Genomic DNA, 15,733 nt, shown 5'->3' on the forward strand with positions numbered 1-15,733 from the left:
CTTTTAACCCAAAAAACCCAAACCATTTTATGATTCTACGATTGTCATAGCTCTCGTAACAAAGGTTCTGGTGTACCGTTATACCATCAAAACTGCATGATTTCTTGGGGATGGTTAGAATAGAACAGTTGATGGTTTTGTTATGCAGGTTATTAGACATGGCTTTGCAGTACAACAGAATCCAGAGCAGGATCCCTTAGAAAATGTGAAAGCCTGATTCTTCTGCCTTGTTTATGCTCTTCTAGTGTATACGTGATGTAAGAAAATTTCTTTTTATATTGTGGCTTTTTAGGACAAATCTCTTTCTCTTTATCTATGTCCCACAAACTGATTTTTTTTTTTCATGCAGGGTAACTGGTTGTTCCAGAGCTCAGTGTGGAAATAAAACACACAGTTGCACTGTTTTTGTTTTAATTAAGAACTTTCTAGAAATCCTTTGTTTCATCCTTGTAAAAAACCACTCCATACCTACCAGACAGGAGCATGAGCTTCAAGGACATCATTCTCAAAAGTTCCTAAAATGCTGCCCACCAAGTGGCCCCACAGGCCCCAAGCCACTGATGACCAAGGTAGTACCAGGACTAGAAACGGTGTAGATGTGTTAGCATCTGAGTTAATACGTCCTCGGGAAATGCAAGATAGGGCAGCTGGACCATAGCCTGAGCACCTTTATGGCTGCCAGACCACAGCTGGCATCTTCTCACAGTGCTGTCACTGCTGGCCCTTGTCTTCTCTGTACTATATCCCACAGTTTGACATGATGTAATTTAGGATATTGAGGCACAAAACTGGCAGTGAAATCACTTTTCAAGTTTTGAAAATGTCCCCAAAATTAAGTACCTGTGTTTCAGGTTGCAAATTCTTGGTGACCAAGACTGTCATTCAGTGTTTGCTTGTATTCAGTTTGTTCAGCACATGCCCATGAGGTTCAGTCCCAGTGGTCTCCCAGTTGTGGTTTGTGGGACTCCAGAAGTTTGAGGCACAGCTGGTTGGCACATCCCTGCTGCCTTTGCAAATCTTTCACAAGGGGCATGAATGGTGAGGTGCAACTTGGGCTGTGAGACCTTTCTGTGGTCCAGAAATTTTGAGAAACTTTTCTCCAAAACCTGTAAAATAAATGAGAAGAGGTCTTATTTTGAGATACTCAGATTGAGGAATTTAATTCAGATTAATCTTATATTATTAGCTTCAGAAATAAACCCCTTGTTCCCAAGATCAGGACCCAGAAACTGTGTTCATAGTTAGTTAGCTAGGGACAGTGCTTTGCAATATCTCTAACAGGTCAGGGGGCATCTGAGGTCCCATTTCTCTTGGTGTCCTTTGCATGATCATTTCAGTGGTGTCTTAAAAAGCCTTCACTGGTAATGCAAAAAAAAAAAGTTATATAAAGAGATCCCAACTAGAGTGCAAGACCCCTGAAATCTCATAATCCTGGCTGAAGACCTCTGAAGACCCTGGCACTGAAAACTATAGCCTTTAAAAGCTGAATGGAGGGATTACCTCACTGAGAAGGTAATTGCTACCACAGACTTTGCCCTGAGGTAGTTTATTTTCAATATTAACCGTCTTTCCAAAGTGTGTAGAAAATGGTTGTAATTTAGGAATAAGGAGGGCGAACTGGGTGTACCTTTGATGAAGATGGATTAGAAATATCCATTCTAGCCAGCAGTCAATGCTTTTCCTATCGGTTCTCTCTGTATTAAAGTTTTAAATGCAGGTCTCAGGCAGCAAAGGAGATACATAAAAACAAAATGGGGTTAATAGATCGTACCCTTAAGTTTTACCCACAAATCAAGAATTGAGCCAGACCACCAGGTCTGGAAGAAGTAGGAAAAAAGGTTTGTTAGTTGTTTATGTGGCTTTTGCTTGAAAGCCTATATTGGTAATAGTGAAAAATACAGTGGAGGGATTACCTCACTGGGAAGGTAATTGCTACCACAGACTTTGCCCTGAGGTAGTTTATTTTCAATATTAACCGTCTTTCCAAAGTGTGTAGAAAATGGTTGTAATTTAGGAATAAGGAGGGCGAACTGGGTGTACCTTTGATGAAGATGGATTAGAAATATCCATTCTAGCCAGCAGTCAATGCTTTTCCTATCGGTTCTCTCTGTATTAAAGTTTTAAATGCAGGTCTCAGGCAGCAAAGGAGATACATAAAAACAAAATGGGGTTAATAGATCGTACCCTTAAGTTTTACCCACAAATCAAGAATTGAGCCAGACCACCAGGTCTGGAAGAAGAAGTAGGAAAAAAGGTTTGTTAGTTTATGTGGCTTTTGCTTGAAAGCCTATATTGGTAATAGTGAAAAATACAGGGAAAACAAGTGTCTTACATAAAGTTTATGATACTTCATATTCTGAAACAAGGATTGGCCCAGTGGGACAGAGGTACTGAAGGAAAACTAGCTTGTATTTTTCTCTGGTGAGAGGAAAGGATGGCCACTGGGGTATGATATCTGATGACTTATGGAGATAAAAGTTATGTCAAATTTAAAAAAGAAAATCCTAAAGGTGCAAGCTCTTACCATGCAAGGACTGTCATTGACAGCTCTGAATGCTTCAAATGAGAATATATGTAACCACTCACAGAAACAGAGCTGATAAGTGTTGAGCATCTTCCAACCTCTACCTGCTTTTTACCATCCCTCCTCCTTTTACGACCCCCTTCCTTGGGGAATTGAAGGAGGCCTCTCCATGAAGCCAGTGGTTAGAGCCAGCACAAAACCAGACCGGCAGTGGAGCATTTGCAACTTTCAAAGAGAAGAAAAAAGTTCTACCTGACTTTAGAAGTGCAAAAGAGAGCAGATAAAAATAATGCTGAAGTTAAATATGGAAATAGCAGGAGATTTTGCTGACTTAAAGGCAATATTTAAAAATATTTTTGGCACAGTAAATGGATGCAGAATTTTAGAAAGATGATTTGGGGGAAATTGGAAAGAATATGAAGTTTGATGGTTACCCCACTTTCTAAAAACTGCAAACCAACTTCCAGTAATCAATAAAGCCCTGCAAACACGATATGACCTGTGCATGGGCATGGCTCCAGCAGAGCTGCCTGCCCCAAACCTGCCTGTTTGGCTCAAGCACTGCAAAGAGTACCCTGAACCCAGCTCAACCTTGGTTGTGGCTGGGACAGCAACTGCTGTATGTAGCTTTACTAACAGTAAAATATATTCTCCATTGCCATTTGAAGGCTACTTTGTCTGCTTCTAGAGATAAGTCAGGTTTTGGCTGCTAACAGACCTCCAAGGCAACTTACTGTAGTCAGAGCATGCCTGGGGAACTCAGTTTCCAGCAGACACATGGCTCTGCCTGATGTTTTTAATGGTCTAAGATATACAAGGATGACTCGGGGCATACACCCCCCCAGGCACACTGCCAAGAAGCTCATATCTGCCATGCTGGCTCCCACGTGGTCAATTCAAGCCTGTATTTGGGAAGATTCTACTAAAATGATGTTTTCCTACTATACTGAGAACCTCCTGCATTTATAAAACCTGAACGATCCCAAGCTCTTTGGCTCTTCAGATATGCAGCTGTACAGAAACACAACCTGTGAAACACTGCCCCAACTCAGTGAAAAACTATGTGCTCCCAGTGGGAAGCAGGTGTAATAATGAAACCAGTAACAATGTCAGTCTTGCTGGCATTGGCCTCTCCTTTGAGAATTGCCACACGTTCTGCACACATTGTTAATTATACATAACGCTTTTAAGACTTAAAAAGCATTGGACACTTTGCTGTTTTAGATGGATTAGCTGAGTCAAGAAAGTTCTCAATGAGTTTCCTGTATCACACAGTGGCATGGGGATGGTTTCCTGAATAAAACCTGATAGTCCCGACTCTCAGACTTTTGCCATAGCCAATGGCTCATTTCTGTGGTTTGCTAGAAGGTTGTATGCAGGTCTGCAGAGTGGACAACTGAGTATGTACATGGCCAGCACATGCAAACAGGAGGAAAACAGCATCAGAACCAAGGACTTTAAATATTTTGCAGTCATCCCATTGCTTTCTGCTCATTCAAATTGTCCAGCAGGGTTTTCCTTAAGGAGCCTATTGCAGATAGTACTGCCTTCGTCCCTTGCCAACAAGATCACAGAGCAATGCTCAGCACAAGTCAGCTACAATTGTAAAATAGTGTTTGCGTGTTAACTTGCTTCTTTGTTGAGCATTTATACAAAAGCCAACTGTCAGCCTAGAGTTAATACTTCATGAACTGTTAATAAGCAGTCCAGTCACGTCTCCAGTAAAGTATTTCTCTATTAAACCCAAAAGCAATACGAAAAGTTGAAGTAGAGGGGAGGAAAGTAGTTTTCCTGTCTGCAGGAAGCCAAAGCGTTTGTGTTCCTGAAGAAGACGACAATTCAAAAAACTGCAAAGTCATCAGGAAAAACATGCATATGTTCTTCAGAAAAATACAAGTGTTAGAACATTTTATGGGAGGAGCAGAATTGCCCAGGGCTCCCTGGCTTTGCAATCTGTCAAGGAGAAGCTTTATCAATAATTTATTAAAAGAGGAATGGTTAGGAAGACAGTACCTCACACACACACTGCACACTTAGTGGGAATAAATGCACTGCAGTGAGAGGATGCAGACTGTATGCGTGGCTGCTTCGGGGGGGAATTTGATTAAATTCCTGAAGTGAAAGGAGAGCTTTAGAAGAGTGTGCTGTGGGTTAGGTGGGGAGGGTTTCACGTTGCTCTGCATGAGCTTCTCTGGACAGGAAAGATCCTTTCTCTGCTTGTCCTTGTCACTAGCCCACGGCTTGTTTCACTTTTCCTGAAAATGTGGACAAACTGAGATCGGAGTGGCCATGTTTTGTTTCGTGATTCATAAACAGGGGCTGGGCAAGTTACACTCCCTGATTTCAGGGCACATCATTGATATTAAGCTCTTGACTGCTCCATACAGCAGCTCGATGAAGGGCAGCAATGTCATGTCCCTGTTAGCAGATGAAAGAGCCCCAAGCCTTTGCAGTTGCAGATTTGAGGGGGTCACTTGTATCCATGTGTTAGAGTCCCGAGCCTTATCTCTGCTGCAAGGACATCAACACGTACAAAGTCAGCGAAGAGTCACTTCCATTCCCCTTGGCAGCGATCACGGGGCCTGGCATTTTGCCTGTGCTCTGAGTTAAAAGAATGAAAAAAATGTCATTGTTTCAGTCTCTGAAAATGATGATTTGGCATTTTGGTGGAGGGTTGATTTCCGGCTCTACCACGGACTTCCTATGTGCCCTTGGGTAGCTGCCCTATGCCATCTGGGAGCTGCTCCAGCCAACGGATGCTGTGTGTTAGTACCTAGCTGTGCATGGGAAAAGGGAGGGGAGGGGAAGGCAAGGCAAGGCAAGGCAAGGCAAGATTTTATCTGGGGAAAAAAAAAGGGTCACCGAAACCAAAGAGGCAAAACCACCACCTCCCCCTACACCTGCACAGGTTAGCCCTGATGGGGGCACATAACAGCTGCGTCAGGGCAGGAAGCTGCTGGTGGCTCCCAAGTGAGGCTGCTCCTGCTTGGTGCCACACACAAGGCTTTGTGCTGAAATCAGTGAAGTGGTACCACAATAAAAATTTATCAGTCAATCAGCTTAAATGGCTGTTATCTTTCCTACAAGCTGCTATCTGAGTAATCGCTACTAGCCAGCAGGACTGTCCCCTGTGGTAAGTGATTTCGGTGCTTTGACACAGGATGAGCAATGGACATGTTAATGCTGTAGATAAGGAGACATGAGAATTTGGAGAGGCTGGAGTGGGCCAGCATGGCCAAAGATAGTTTAAGTTAGTAATGTGGGCTCCTAAATGAACCCCCATGGGAGGGAAGGAGGAACTTCACAAAGCACTGAAATGGAGTCAGTGCTGGGGGACAGGGAAGGGCAGAGGATCAGATTCCAGGAAAGAAATACAGAAACAGCAAAAAGATAACAAGGACTGCAGGCACTCAAGGGCAGCAGCAGCTAGTTTGGATCAGATCAGATCTATCAGTTCAGGAAGACTCTGAAATTGGATCAGGTCATACAAAGCCACCCCCTCCTTCCGAGCATGAACTGGAAATTCTGCATTTGCATTGCCATGAAATTTGCATTTAGCTTTCTCTGCTTAGGAGAATAGGTGCTTGTTACTGAGCTTCAAATGTCATATCCCTTTGGAGATAAACACTGAATAACTCTGTGGGAGCTGCAGCTCACGGCTATCCTCTTTTGTAGCAGAATCAATGAAGTACCTGACCTGAGTAGGTGTTAAGACTGTCACTGTACGTGTTCTTTTCAACAGGAATTTAAAACATTCGGTGTTTCCTGGGATCTGGTTTGAAACCTAGCTTTGAGCAGAGAACCAAAAAACTGCAGAAATGTTGTTTGATAGTGACCCAGAGGAGTTTACATCCCAGAGAGAAAAGCAAATGCCACAGGCAGGAAGCAGCACTATGTTTCCATCCTCATTTTCCTGAATGCAGAGAGCTGTGTCCCAATCATGTAACTTAGACAAGTGATAATAAATTAGCATATTATTCATGTAGAAATTTATTATTTGAACACATTGGCTTTCTGGTGAGAGGAACAAACATCTCCTAGTTGAGATGGAGATCTCTATGACCTTCTGTTCAGACTCTAGCAGTGGGTTGGGTTATTTTAAAGGTCCTCTAAGTTCAAGACACAAGATAATTCTTTTTGTCTTTGCTTTGCTTGCTTACATTCTCCTGCAGCTGGGCCAAAAAGGATGCAACAGACTAGCACAAATCAAATACCTCCCCTCAGCACACTGAAGAAGGCCACTGAAGCAAGTCATTTTCAGAGATATGGGAAGACAAAGGTATGATGGGAAGGGACACAATGCTAAGACCTGATAACTGATCAGGAGATGCATGTTGTCTGAGCTCTACATGCTGCTACTGCAAAGGTTTTTTGATTGAACATAGAAAGCAGACAAATTAATATTGTCATCGATAAGATAGTGAGGAAAAGTTTATTGACATCCTTAAAGAATCTGGATCTCAATTCCTATCTCTCCAACAGTTCAGTCCTCTTGAAATAAATTGTATCACCAAAAGGCAGTGCAACTGCAGGTGAACTAGAGCCTTTTGCCTGGACACCAAGTTCAAGATGAAATCAGCTTCATTGCATTGACCAACAAAGTAACTATGCTGGCAAAAAATTTATTGTATAGAAGCCTAGATGTCAATGAACAGAATTCTTTATTTCAGAAGTTATCTTACCCTTCTTGGGTAATGACTATCAGTGGCAAAGGAACTCTGTCTTTTTTCTTTTAACTTTACATTTTCACATTTTAATTGAAATAAATTCAGATACATGTTTCTCTAAGTCTTCCAAGACTTTCATACAAATGACTTTTGTTTGTACAAACTTCTCAGGTCAGCAGGTCAAAACAAGGACATAATATATGTGTTCAATGGCATAATAAGAAACGATTGTTCATTTCCAGCAGCTGCCTTCTTCTGTTTCTCAAGTGATGCTCCTCTTTCTAAGTGCTGTCTCCAGATAAGCACCAAGACATATTCACATCCTTCCAAACGAAGGTTGTGCCACTATTGGCAGCACCATTTAAGAGGATCACTGGAAATAAGGCTTGACCTATTCATTCTCTGTAACCTTAATGTCATAAAATAAAAGTTTCCCAGTTGTTTTTCCAACTGTGGCACCATCCAAAGATCCCAGCTGAGGACCAAGGTAGCATTGCAGTCCTTACATAGTGCTTGTCAGGCATCTCGGTTTCACCTGGCTGGTCTGGGCTTCAGGGTGCTTTGCCCAGCTGAACATGCAACCCAGGCCATTAAAAGTTCAGATATGGTGGTGGTCTTCAAAGTGTTTGGATCCATTGCCCAAGTTCAGGAAGTCACACTGTCTCCTCAGATACTTGTGGAGCAAAATGAGAAGGAGGGCTCTGGGGAACACATCTTTGCCATAGCCTGGCTAAGAACCCAGAACTGAACAATGACATCTGCAGGGCTAGCGAGAGCAAAGCTCCTGCTTCTGGGATGGTGTTTGGACAGATCTGGCAGCTCTATCCTACATGTCACAGAAGGGACGGTCCTATTTCCACAAGATTATAATCTTTTTAACTAGGAAAATCTTGAGATATGTCTGTATATATGCTCTGAGCCACTGTATACAACTAACATAAATCAAAATCATGAACCTGGCTTTGACCATCTTTAGTAGGTCCTTGTGGAGCAAGAAATCCAAAGCCCGGCTGCTGGGGGGTGTTTGGGGAGGATTTGAATGGCAGCCCACTGATTCCAGCTCACAGAAGATATCTCGGTGTCTACTTCTGTAAGTGATATTTATAGATTTACTAAAGGCTGAAATAATTCAGGTATTACTTTCTTATAAATATCCCAGTACTATGTGGGAAGTTGCTAAATTAGATTCTGAAATCTTTTTTTTTTTTTTTTTTACTAAGATGGATGCGTCTAGGAGAGCTCTGTTATTAAATTGAGGAAGAAAGTAACCTTTAATTTGCAGGTATCTGTCAAGAGGCTATTTGGAACACTAAATTATCCCTGTAGATCTCTAAATGAAATTGTATTTCCCTTTCATATTACATTATCCAAATAACTGATAACTTTACTCTGTTGAACTGCAGAGATAAATGCTGTATCTAAATTAATATATAGTCTAAGCCAAAGGCCACCAGGATGACTGCGTGGCCAGACCCAATCCTGGTGTAAAGAGGTGGAGATCTATTGAATTCTAATCACCAGGGCTGCATTTCTGACCCAGAGAGTCATGAAGATTTAGTGAGCTATGGTAGCAAGTTGTTTGTAAGCCTCAGCTATTGGATTAAAGACCAGAGGTCTTCTTAGAATTGATGGAATGTGAAGTCTCTTAGTAATCGTAAAGGCAGTGTTCGACCCACAGTTTATTTTCTGTACTTTGCATGCTACCTCTTCCCCACAGCAGACACATAAAACAGAGCATCCCTTACAACTGCATACCTGCCTTTATGCCTCAATGATGCACTGCCTTCTCCCAGTGACACCCAGTTCTTTTGGACATATCCTTGGAGGGCAGGTTGCTCAGGGATGTACTCCCTGCTGGATGACATGCTTTCAGGGCTGGGGAGAAAGGTATGCAGATTACACCAAAAGGTATCACATCCAAGACTGAGTCAGCCAGTGTTCAAACACTGTAAACACAGCCAAAAAAAAAACCTCAGCAGAGGGCAGTGAATAACAATTCATGTGGAGATCAGTTCCCTAACTGCGCCCATGATATTGTGCATTCCTCCTTAACGTAGAGGTGCTCAGAGAGAGAAGGGATCCCCCAGATCATTACATCTAGCCCCTGCTCTTGCAGGCAGCCAAATTATGTGCCATTTTCAAAATAGTTTAGTCTTATACCCTGACCCCATTGAGAAACTCTTCCAGAGCCTCGCTCCTCTGATGGTTAGAAATTTCTAGCTCAAGACTATCCCTGCTACTCTGTGTGTGTCTGTTCTTTCACCTGCATTAATCTTCTCTTCTCTGGTACCAAGTACCCATCCTGTGTATTTGCTCATCCTCACATATTTGCTGACAGTAGTCATACACTTGCTCATCCTTCTTTTTCTAGGTTGTAAGAGTTATACTCTTCTAGTCTATTTTCATAAAAGACATTCTCTTGCTCCTATCCACTCTACTTTCCTGCTCCTGTCAACTTGTGATTGATCTCACTTGAATGTAGACAGCTAGAATTTTGCATTTACTTTTTATATAGAAAAATGTTACAATTCCTGATGCCTGACCAGTGCCTTACACAGTGGTGTCACTACTTACCTACCCTTTCTGGATGTGCTTCTCCCAGTGCAGCCTACGATGGTATTTGCCTTTTCACAGCCATGCTGCACCTGTGGCTCATAGCCATCTTGTGAAGGAAGGTATTTCTCTTTCTTAACCATTTCTCCTTGTCTATTGCATGATCTTGCAAGGATTCTTGAGAAAGATTTTCAGTAACTTCTTTGTGCAACTATTAAAGCCTCCTTGTCAGTCATTTCCTTATTCACCGTGCAGTTCTTGCACCCATGTTCTTGGTCCTCGTGTTTTCTGATTTTACTGATAGTTTCTCATGTGGCACTGTCTCAAATGTTTTTTTGATTTTTTTTTTTATACAAGGGAAATCCCATGGATATAGTCTCTTTATCAAAGGAAGGTATCAAGCAGCATGGTGTGCTCTCCCTTTGATAAACCTGTGTTGTTTTTCAGTCCGCTTTCTGCTCACCTCCATGTCTTTGGTTGTTCCTTGCTTTCAGGCTGATTCCAAAACATTTGGTGCAATTACAACCAGATTATTACTCTTTAGTTTTCTCTACCCCTTTCCCTGCTTTTTTTCTCAATGACAACACTGTATTCTCCAACAGTCATAGCATACATTTATAGAATTGCTACTGTGAATGCAATTTCACCCTCTTGGCTTTTGGTATTGCAGGACAGTGATTCTCCAGTCTCCCCAAGCAGAGCACATTACTCTCTTTGTGTTCACTACTCCTTCACATTTATCAATGTATTTTTCCATATGTGCATTCTCACTGGCCAGCACACCTTTACTTCCAGGTCCAGCCTCATCCTCTTTTTTGAAATTGATGCTAGGCAAACAGTTAGGTTTTGACCTATATTTGCTTTATCCTTAAAGGTTATAAAAACCTTCTTTTTTCCTTGTTCACCCACTAAGCTTGAGATCAAAGGGAAAGTCTAGTGGTCAGCACAGCACAGGCAAGAGAGAAGGGAAGATGGCCAAAAAATGTTAGTAAGGCAGAGCTGCATTTAAATGTAATCCTCCCTTGCTGTGAACTGTCCTGTTTTACGGATGAAGGATGATCTAGCCACGTAGGATTTCATTACCTTTTCTTTGATATATCAGCACATTCAATGTTACAGCCCTCCCACCTGTCTTCTTTAGTTTATTGTCTGCCATTACTTTACAGTGTTAAGCGCAGTCTAAACTGAGCTTCTCACAGCAGATACCTGCCATTTTAGAGGTCCATAAAGTGCTGTGCCTATGAGGCTGTCTGAGTAAACGATAAGAATGCAATAAAGATGACTGGAGTGCAATTATAGTTGCTAACTTGGCTTTGAAAAAGGCATCTTAAGTCAAGATCGTCCAACAAATAGACAAAGGATAGGCTGCAACTAAGAAAGTTTTGGCTCCTCTGTTTACCCTGCCCTGGCTCTGTGACCTTGGGTCACTGCTTCACCTCTCCAGGCATCCCTTTCCTCTCCCACCTTTTGTTCACTTGTCTGTTTAGACTGCTGGATTTCTGGGGACAGAAGTGAATTTTACTTTCATTTCTTTTTGGTGCCTGATGCTTCTCACAACACAAAAAATATACCACCCCCCTCAGGTTATATTTCTGTTTTAACCCTCCACCCCCTCTTGAAAGCTGAGCTATTATTTTCCTGCCCCAAGTGTTGTCACGAGGAGATGCACTACTTGGGAGTGTAAGCTTTCCTCTTTGTGCATTTCCTCATACGTGTGTACAGGGCATGTACACATGTGGGAGTAGGGCTGTAAAGGAGCAAGGTGGATGGCTTCTTCACAAGCCAAAACTGGAACTTTATTTGAAGTAAACCTCAGGGGAGCAAGAGCATCTTTTTCACTCTTTAAAGAGCTGTGCCACAAGGTATCACACTCATTTTTTTCTGCATCATGCCAGAGGATTTACAGTAGAGTAGGTTTTTCTCACTTTCACAAGGAATAGGTATTCATATCTTCTTTCTAAATTACTTAAGCCCCTTCTGCCTGCTACCAACTTTCCTTGGCTGCTGCTGCCCTGTCCCATATTGTCTGTCTTTGCCAATGAACATCACAACATGCTGCATATGCCCCAGGTGCTGGGAAGGTGCATGTTATTTCTTAGCCCATCCTCTAGCAGCCATTGGTGCCCTGTAAGATATTGGAAAGTCCTTCACAAAACTGTTACTAGAAATAAAGCTCAAATGCACTTTCTTTTTTCCCAGACATGGAAGTGAGCAAAAACTCAGCATAAGAGAAAGGAGAGAAATAAGTAATCACTGCACACTGGCCTTATTTTTATGTAGTTACATATAAAAAGCATTTTAACATCAGCTCAGAAGGTGATACCTGAGGGTTGTTTGTTTTTTTTTTCCAGAAGCTTTCATAGTTCTTTGATTGAAAGGGAAGTCAAGATGTTTTGATCTGTGCCATCCTGCCCATGCCTGTGGCCTTAGCTCCCTTCATAGGGGCCTTAGCACATCTTCATATCTGAGACATGTATTAGCTCTCCTGCCTTCTCCCTGCAGAGTAAGCCACCTCACCAGACTCTCTACTTTCCTTAGGAGAAAGTCATGAACAAGTGTGAAGAGACAGATGACTAAGGAAAATAGGAGCAGCCCTCCCTGATGGGTTGGCTCAAGTCTAGCTCAGCCAAAGTCCTCAAATGCACTGAACACTGAGAATCTCTACCCATTGCTGAATTATGTCAAATGGTCCCTATCCGCTTTGAGCAGGTCTGTCCAATGCAATAAGCTCAGTGCTGGTGATAATGTGACATTTTCACTACTGCTAAAGCACATTTTCAGATACAGCAGGGTGTGGAGATTGCATTTTCAAAGGCAGAAAGCTTCCCTTCTTCGTAGTATTGCTTTTCAATAGATTACTGAGAACTCACTGGTGTTAAACTTCTGGGGCTGATTTCTGCCATAGATGTGTGAGATTTGCTTCTTCAAGAGTTGTTAGCGAGGTTTGAACCCCTGACCTGTGGAGCTGAACACAGATCTACACCTCTCAAACTCAAAGCTGAACTTCACCAGCTGCATTAGACTCTTATCTTCTCAGACAACAGGGATGCATGACGTACACTTTGAAGGCACCTGCAAGTTCTCCTGAAGCCAACTATCTGAGGGCAAGGATTTGGCCTCTCAGTATTTTGTGGATTTCCTTGCTCAGACCAGTCAATTAAAACACACTGACATTTGCTACAATATTCCCTTTCCAGCTGTCTTTTAGGGTTTTTCAGCAGGCTTTGGTGCCCAGCAGGAGCTATAACTGGAGCAAGTCTCTGACATTTTAAATTCAAGCAGCTGTGACACTTGCCAGAACAACTCTTCTGAAGTCAGTCACGTAACGTTCCCCTCATCCACCTGTCGGAGCGGGTCTGACTTAAGTGAATGTTTGTGCTGACAGAATAAGTTTTCTTTGGTAAATTTTTGACTTGTATGTTATTTATTGATGAAGGTTGAACTGAAGATGAACCCGGCATAAAATCTTTCCCATATTCATAGGCCAAAAGAGAGAGAGAAAATAATTAAAAAGAAAAGAGAGATACATGAACTTTGTGACTTAGACCAAGTCTAACAGGAATATGACAGAGGACAAAGATATTTTGAGCTCTGAATGTATCAGAGTGGGCTGTAGCGTGCCACCGGAACACTGCTGGTTTCTACCAGGTCGGTGCATCCACTGGTGATTTCTTCAGTTCAGGTTTCCAGAAGCCTTAAAATGCTGAACTTGGAGGTTGGGGTGGAAGGAGGAAGAGAAGTGGAAACAGAAAAACACCACCATGTTTCTGTGCCTGCCTGGCTGGGGTGATGGTCCCACACTAGGTGGACACCCCCCCCCCCCCCCCCCCCAAACAGTAGAAATTTGACCATTTAGTGGTACACTTCCCAAATGGTCACTGTGGTCTTCAGTGCATTTCAGTGCTCAGCCATGTATCAACTTGCTTTTACCTTCTTTCGTAGCTGATCTGACTCAAAAGGATGATTTGCTGCCAAGAGGGTTTGCTCTCTGGATAGACGCAAACCTACAAGCTGTGGAGCCAAGGGATGGGGTGGGGAGAGGAGAGGGGACTCTACCTCATCTCCCTTTCCTCCTGATGCTGACAGGGTGGTTGTCCTTTTGTCTTGTTACTCTTGTTTGTACAGCTGAGTATTTCACACAAGTAGGAATGGTGCTGATATAGGCTAAGCTCACTGGGTCCAGCTCTGGAAGACTTGAAGGGTCTGTCCTCTGCCTCCCTGTGCTGTTGCTCTCTTGAGACACCAAGTGAGTGCTCAAGACTCATCCCAAGCTTACAAAGTGCTGCCGCTCATGCCTCAATCTCTCCTCACTGTGTCGCAAGAAGCAAAGCAGTACTTTTGTCCTCTGTATCACAGTAGTGCCATCACTTCTGGCACAGAGCAGAAAAGTTAGGTGTTGAGCTGAACACATTAAAAAGCAGAGCTAATTGATTGGAAGATGTTCAGCAAGATATTCCTTGTTAAGAAATGAAGAATCAACAAGAGCTTTTGCTCTGGTTTGGGGTTTTTTTTTTTGCCCCCAAGACCAGGTCATTTTTGTTGGAGAGGATGAGAAACCAAAATCCCCAATCAGTAGCTCAGTAGAGAAAGGAGACACAAACCAGTCTATTCCAATACGTGCTCCTGCATGGCTGTTTACTCATACTGGTTTCAGACATAGAGGGGAGGTTGAAAGAGCCCCTTTCTTCCTAGCAAGCAGAGCATCCACAGGGCATGCAGGAGAGGGACTTGACTACCAAGCTATTCGCTCTCCCAAGTCGCCTCTGTTCCTCAACCTCCCTTCCTCATTTCTCAGGAAAAATAAATAAGTAAACACAAACATTTTGATAGGTCTCCAATGCGCATGGCTTTGGCACAAAGAACTCCTTGAAGCGCCAACATTTTTCATGAGACAGGAAAATGGATTCACACTCACTTCTGGTGACAACAAACCATTTTCTGCTCTGAGCAGTTTGCATTCAAAACTACCTCTTAACATCCATCCTTCAGACAGCTCCTGAAATATGTGCCCCTTCAAATGTGCTTCTGTTGGGTTTCTGATTAGCCCTCAAAGGCTAATCTACCTCATGAGAATTTAGTTCCTTAGGGTGTTGGTAAGGAAGGACCACAGTGCATTAATGCCCAAATAAAAGGCATTTTATTCAACATGAAATACCATTCTTATTATTCCTTTTAATCATTTGAATGGGCTTGATGATAAGAGGTAGATATATTCTCAAACATCCAGGAATTATTAATCTTGTTTGTTTATGCAGGGGAAATTGATAGATTCATGTAATATAAAACAAGGGCAAGAAAAAAGTAATTTTACAAAAATGTCTTATTAGTTAAATGTTTGCTTTTATTTCACATGATTGAAGAGGACAAGAAGATTGGCAGAATGGAAAGAGTTTTTCAAAACTAAACGTTTCTTCCAACATCCTCCTGTCTGTTTTCTTTCACACACAAGAATTGCTCACAGACAGCTTTGTGGCAATTTTTTTTGTTAAGCTTCTGAACGAGGGGAGGAAAAACTCACCCATAGGGAAAGCTGGCGAGTACAAAAATAACAGAGGGCCAGAGAGATTTCACCCAGTTGAAACATTTCTTTATAAGGCCACTGAAGTTTTTCAAACAGTAATCTACTGCTTTGAAACAGAGAAACATACCACCACTGCACGGCCAAGGATGCTGCCGTGGGAGCAGGTGCATTGTCACAGTCTGCAGACTCCGGCATATGGATGAACCTCCCTTTTGGGTCCAGCACTCAAGAAAAAATATTATCATATGCTTTATTAGAGCCTGTTCATATGTGGAGGCTGTCATCTGGAACAATGAGGTCCTTACAAAATATCTGCCAGCCTCATGTGGATGTCTTAGATGAACACAGATGTCTCAGATGACAACAGGTGACCCCTCAGGATCGGCCATAAATAAGGGCAGCCCTACTGCTGCTGCACGTTGTGTCTTGTGGATCCATGCGGATGGACGAGGAATTGGGAATTTAAAA

Source organism: Pygoscelis adeliae, unplaced genomic scaffold (assembly GCF_000699105.1).
Source record: "Pygoscelis adeliae isolate BGI_AS28 unplaced genomic scaffold, ASM69910v1 Scaffold123, whole genome shotgun sequence".
Classification (NCBI taxonomy): domain Eukaryota; kingdom Metazoa; phylum Chordata; class Aves; order Sphenisciformes; family Spheniscidae; genus Pygoscelis; species Pygoscelis adeliae.